At 46.8% G+C, this 6,775-nt stretch overlaps 1 long non-coding RNA gene across 1 annotated transcript in view; it reads right to left on the bottom strand.

The window, feature by feature from the left end:
* Positions 1–2,127: 2,127 nt before the first annotated feature.
* The window catches only part of LOC135400249 (uncharacterized), a 199,934-nt gene continuing 195,286 nt past the window's right edge, over positions 2,128–6,775 (bottom strand). The window contains exons 2-3 of the long non-coding RNA XR_010424565.1: positions 2,523–2,583; positions 2,128–2,277 (exon numbers count right to left, since the gene is read on the bottom strand). This is a non-coding gene — a long non-coding RNA (uncharacterized LOC135400249). The remainder of the gene's footprint in view (positions 2,278–2,522; positions 2,584–6,775) is intronic.

Raw genomic sequence — 6,775 nt, 5'->3', positions numbered from 1 at the left:
TTTATTGCGCTGCTAGCATTGATCGTTGTTTGTCATCACATAATTTTGTAAGGTGCCAGTATACGGATGTATCCTAACAGTGTTTCACACGTGTCCTGCCGTTCGATTCTTAATTACGTTATGTTTTGCATTCCGAAACTAGACCGTCACTGCAGTGCAGCGCTGGGGATTGTACTACAGCACGTTTCCCAGCCAATATTTCAATAAGAAACGACTTGAGGTTAACAACAACCATGTATATGATATCCCATACTGCGTTCTGGACAAAAATTGTTCCATAAAGAACGGTCCGGGAAAAGATATACTCGCATGGCAGAAAGGGATCGTTCTGTAGAATCACAGCCGTTGTTTTAGCCGTGTATGCGTTTAGTATGATTTATATCAAGCATCGCCTTAGAGTCTTTTAGTAAACGACAGCGGTGCTTTGCCTCGCAAATATGGACACACCGAAGCAGCCCAAATAATTACTTCACGCAATTAGATCGCACTCGTTAGGACAGTTAATCAGGTAGTGATGTAAGCTTAATCAATTAAGTTACTTAGAAAGTGGTAACACCTCCTTGAGACACAGGACTTATCTCTTTTTGAAGTACAGCCCTTCTTTGTTTGCTTCTTCCTTTATTTGTTCTGATTATTTGCAGGCGCAGTTGTGCCAAACTGAATGTCCTTCTCCAGCACTCACATGCTTTTGTTGAATACAACTGCAGCGTGAGAAAAGCTGCTTGGGGACGGGGTCCTGCTATCCAGTGCTGACTTTGTCATGCTTGTTATGTGGAGCATGTTAAAAAATGCAGCTCCACGTATGGTCTTCAAATTGCAACAGGACTATTTGGAGCTTGAAACAGTTGTGATTTTGTCATTTAGGCCCTCGTGTACCCAGTCTGTGAAACGCAAACAAAAAAAGTCTAACACGATATGCTTTTGTAATGAAGATCACTGATGATGAGTAAAGACAATGCACGAGTTCAAGTTTATTCAATATTTTATATCATTCATTATATTATTCAACATTTTATGTCAAGTTTATTCAAGTTCAAGATTTATTTCTTGCACTTATGCGTTTCAGGATACAATGAACGTGCAGGGAGGTCTGAAAAGACTACATTTATTGTTTTGTGACCTTGCTACAATGACAATATATATTTTAGGAACGACAATGGACAGGTACACTCTCTAAATTTGTAGCACTCAATTTTAGGTTGGAATGAGCAATGAATAGCAACTTCCCTCCTGATATTTTCTCATATATGCTAAATTTTAAATTTAATGTGATCGAATATGTGATAATATAATAATAATAAATATATAAGAATATAATATGTGATAAATGAATGTGATCAACAGTAGATGTAAACATGAGTAGCCAGAGAAGTGCATTCTCAATAAATAATTTTCTTCTTATAGTGTATATGTGCATGCCTATTAAAGGGACTATGAAATTTCCCGAACCCCCATACTTTTTTTCGATGGAAACTGTTCTTCCCGCAGAGAAACTAATATGCCACAAATTTTTCCGGACGAAATCGCTCCACTCTGCGAGGAGCGCGCGCTGGAAATGTCTCTTCCGCGTTCCTCCTCTCCCGCGCATATTTCCCTGCCGATGGTGTAACTGTACGGACCGCTCTTCGGTTCCCCGTTACGTCACCGGTGTTGCACAATGGCAAGTAATGCCGCGAGCTCGCGGTGTGGCTGCCGCCACTGCCGAAATCTGCCGATCGCGCGAAAGCTGCTGTCATGGAGATTTCCACTCCCGATGAACGCATACGCGGGATCCTACGGCGCATGCTCCTGGCGGGATTCCTCGGCTCGGCAACACGTCACGATGACGTGTTGCTGAGCAGGCCGTGGTCGCGTCAAGTTACCCGTTGTGTCTCCGCTCGGCAGCTCGTCACGGCGTGGCGCCAGCTCGTCCCTTCGCCGCTCCGTTTAAATTCGCTCCCGAGAAATCCGCTCGCGCGACGAAAGTAAAATTTCGGTTCTAGACTCAGAAAAATGTCTTCTTTCGAACGAAACGAAGAAAAAAATCGTTTCATAGTCCCTTTAACTGAAACAATTATCACAGTTCCCTGACAAGTTTTAATTTCTGAGAGCGTACTGTAGAGGCTGCTTAGATCTACAACAGTTCATACAAGGTATTATATACTGTGAATGCCTTTAAAAATCCCATGTGACACATATGCCTTTACTTTCTGTAGGTGCTGTGGTAGTCAAAGTTTGTGGGCATTACGCAGGTTCTGCACCCATTTCTTGAGTATGTCGAGGCAGCTGTGAAGTAACCTGCATTGATGATGATTATTCCAATTTTTATGGTGCATCGACAACAAAGGAAATAATACATCAGAATCTCTAATACATCTCTAATTATTATATTGCTGGGTGAAGGAGCCTAAAGTGTAAGGTGTGTTTCTGATGTGAACATGTAAGAAAATATGCTAAACTGAGAGAGGCCAACCACAGTGCGTGCACTGAGGTTGTTCCTTCCTGTAAAGTAGAAACCAGTGGATGAGGAACGTGATACTTACCTGTACACCCAGCCGTATCACACTGCACAGATTATTCACTGGGTAGCCCTCATGACGAAACCTGTATAGAGAGACCACTTTTGCCTTAAAAACTGCTACAAATAGCACGACACGATACAAATTATTACTATCGTAACAAGATGACGATACAGCTCAGACACAAAAGGCGTTATATTCAAGTCGCGCCACACCACCGTTACGTAGGATTCTTTGTCACAAATCAAACCAAGGCACAAAACAATACCAAAACATGAAAAAATGTGACAATCGTGGTCTCATTATGACGTAATACCGAAGTGTGCGTGAAGGTAATTCAAAGAAATGAATGTGGCACTTGCTTCCGCAGAGAACACCGTGTACCATGCTAGCAATGCATGCAAAAAAGCGCTCGAGTACTCGCACATATTGATGACAACACTACCTGTGTAGTGTAACGTGTTCTTTCAAGCATATTTTGCACGCAAACTGTATTTGCCGCCGGGTTAAATGCAAGTGTGCTCGATTGAAGGTCGGAAAAGCGATCAAGCAACCTGCATCCAGTGCTCGTTTTGGGCAAAAAAACACTTCATAATGGTCAACTAAATATACAGAATGGACGCCTATTTATTCCTCGATAAAGAGTGACTCACCTGTATAAATTTAGGTCCTGTAACCTTGCCAGTACGGCTGGTACGACCGTAATTGCAAGAAGTTGCCATGATCGCTGTGGCGACTGTTGTGGGTACAGTAAGATGGCGGCCGGTTTCTTCACGCTCGCGCTCCCTATCCGCGATCCAGCCTTTTACAATCGAGATCAGTGCGGTGTGCTTGCTGAGCTTTTCGAGTGACCTCTTCCTCCTCCTTTTTAGTTGTACAACTAAACTAAGCAGTTATTCGGGTAAGAGCTCAGGACGACACACAGCCTGCTGAGGCTTGCAGAGAGCGGCTACAACAAGCAGCCAAGCTCAAAATGTGCGGAGCGGAGGCAGATGTCGACGGAGGAGGAGGCAGGTGCCACCATCAATATCGCACCAACCCCTTGAAGAACGAAGGAGAATGGTGGAACAACAACGGCGGACCGCAGGAAGCATTGACCGCCTATACTAGGTATACCAATCAGAGTTACTAACAATACGGACAATAAAATATGTGCTGGCTCATTCCCGTAGGCACTGGCTCCAATATCACAATATTTTGCGCACAAGTTTTTGCAGAAAAAGCATACAAATGAATAGCGCAACTATTGCAAGTTTTTTTTTTATTGCAGTGTCAAAATATTTCATAAATAAAGAAATGTCATGTTTGTGCAAGACGAAGTTAATTTCACAATGGATGGTTACAAACACACTAACTCAGCTTATGCTGGTGCATAACATTCCCTACATGGGAAACACTCGATATCATGTCCATGTTTCCATATACAAGCGCCATTTTCAACGACGAACATCGCAGCGTTTTACGTCGTCTGACCTCCTCGCCCAATGGCTACGAACGCCACACGCCCGGCGATGGTGGCAGGCTGCAAGTAAGGTCACTTCTTCCTTCTCACGACGAAGCTGGTCACGTGCAGCACGCGTTAGGGCCAGTTCTCACTTGGCGACGCCCGATGCGGCGTCGTGAGCAGGCGGCGGAAACAGACGCATATTTCCGGAGTCGGGAGAGGAGAGACGTCGAGCCAAAAAAACTGCCATGCCGACATTCTTTCACGACGTCGGCGAGAGCTGCCGAGAACGACAGCTGGCGACCATTTAGGTGACACAGAAAGGCCACACCTATTGATTTTTCGTCTGCTTTGGACGACTGAATGCGACTGTGGTGGGAACATGAAAATCGTGCACGCTAACGGGGCGGCGGAAATGCGCCTTTACTTCCGCCGCCCGCTCACGACGCCGCGTCGGGCGTCACCAAGTGAGAACTGGCCCTTACTATGGAGACGACGCTGCGCTACGCACCGGCAAGTGGCCAGTAATCCGCCCCAGGACACACATTAACCTAGGGCGTCCGTGCTGACGGCCCACCTCTGTGAGGGCCTGTTCTCACTTGGCGACGCCCGACGCGGCGCCCGACGCGGCGTCGTGAGCGGGCAGCGGAAGGAGAGGCGCATTTCTGCCGCAGTCTGGCAGTCTCGACGTGGAATGCCTTCATTATAACCACTAGGCCACGGGAGCTGGTCGCGCGAATAAACGAACGCAACATGTCTCTCGCGCAATAAGAAATGCCCCAATCGCAATGGCTGGCTGTTGTGCCGTCCTTCCGAGACGTAAATTCTGCAGCACAGCCGACGCAGGTTACAAAGACAACGCTATAGCAGTAGTTCGCCATCCTAGCAGCAATGAAGGTTCCCCAGCGGTTCATGTAAAATATTTGGTCAGAATCTGTTCTTGACTGCAAACTGTCAACCGTATTTTCAGTTCTTGCTCTCGTGCGATTGGACGAAGATGATGCTGGCATTTTCTCGCGCCATCTCGCGAGTTACGAGGGTGGTTCCATAAGTTTCCGGCCCGAGGTAGAAAATGCGCGCGAATTTGAAAATGCGATTAAGGACGCGTGGCGCCATCTGTTGGAGAGCCGGAGCACCACCCTCAACCCTCTCCATGCTTTTGTCGGTTGGAGGGCGGCATTTCAAACAGCCAGGGTGCACTCCTCAGTTAAAATGGAAAAAATCGAGTACCGCGCTGTGATAAAATTCTTGACCAAAGCTGGACTTTCGCCTAAAGAAATTAAAGCGCTGGATTGGCGCAAACCAGGAGAAGCACCCCCAAGAAAAGCCAAGGTCACACAATCCACAAAGAAGATCATGACAACAATATTTTGGGATTGTCACGGGATCTTCAGTAGTAAGTATTCAACCCAATTTCTACACAGAAAATCCATGGCAAGTACTGCACATTTTACTGTAAAATTACTTTAATTTTTTTTAATTTAAATTTTTTAATAGTGCAAAATTTAACTCAATGCAATACTTCTCGTGAATTTTCTATGTAGAAATTGGGTTGTAGAAAAAAATAACTAAACAGTAAGGGAGCAGACAGAGAGAAATAATTTATTTGAAAATCAACGACGCCATCTTGAAAAAATCACTCTGGTGCGTGAGACTGGGGCAGGACGCTTGCAGAGGCAGGTGGCAAGCTAGTTGCAAGACATCAGACGAGATGGCACCACCACCACCATGTGGAAATGCATGTAAGAGAGGGAACAACAAGAGACTAGCGTCAGGTAAAAATGGCAACACTGTTCAACAAGTCTAGGTATGCCAGAGCGCGTGGAAAAGGTCTAACCGCTACTGCTAAACAGCACGGAGCAAACAGTACACATCGGGGAACAGGCGACCGGTTAGGCCTAACCACAGCGTCATCACCTACGAAATTCAACAGCTAACACAAGACAACCACAAAATGCTAGGCTCACAACACTAAACGTACATCAACAGGCTTGGCACGCTACGGGTCAGCGCTAAACAAGTCTAAACATGCGTGTACGGCAAACATGCGAGATAAGGCTTAACATGAGTGCGGTCAAACAACGTACAAACATCGGCAAATCACTCGTTGGTCACCGCTAAAGAAGTCTAAACACGGGGCACGGCAAACATGCGAGAAAAGGAGCGCGGTAAAACAACGAGCAACATCAAACGAGCAAATATCAGCAAATCACTCACCTTTTCCCCCGCGGCGACTGCTCCATCCGAGAGCCAGGCAGAAACTGAGTGGGCGCGGGGACTGCGGAGCAACCGAGCGCACATCTGCTCTCCGCGACAGCCAGCGAGCAACTGACTGGGGCGCCGCGCCGCGGCAGCTACGCATGCGCGCGCGCTCTCTGCGCCACCCGTCCACTCGACCGCGAGCGCAGTGCGCGCTGCCTTTAAAGCTCAGCTCCGCCGATTTTCGACTGCGACAGAATGGAGCCATGCTTGGGCTGTGCGTTCGTTTCCGCACAGGGAGCATACATGTGAAAAATTTTCACCCATTTGTTTGTCGTTTTTAAGAAAACAATTTTTTAAATTTCCCTGGCACGGCGGTCCAGTGGTCGGCAAACCCTGACCAATCCCGGCTCGTCCTGGCTTAGCCGCGCTCGTGGCTTGGCTAACGCCAAATCGTCGATGCGATGGCGGAGATCTATGGGCGAAGGTGAATGTTTTGGGTGTGTTCTGTGATAATTGCTGTCGTTAATAGCCTCAAAGATAGTTTTGCCGGTCTTCTTTAACAAGCCTTACAGGATGGCCTCGTTGTGCAACGACGGCCGTCGTGAGCGGACATTCTGTGCCCGCACTGTGC

The sequence above is a fragment of the Ornithodoros turicata genome, chromosome 1 (genome assembly GCF_037126465.1).
Source record: "Ornithodoros turicata isolate Travis chromosome 1, ASM3712646v1, whole genome shotgun sequence".
Taxonomy (NCBI): Eukaryota; Metazoa; Arthropoda; class Arachnida; order Ixodida; family Argasidae; genus Ornithodoros; species Ornithodoros turicata.
The sequence above is the reverse complement of the archived record's forward strand: the minus strand, read 5'-3'. Positions and strand labels throughout refer to the sequence as shown.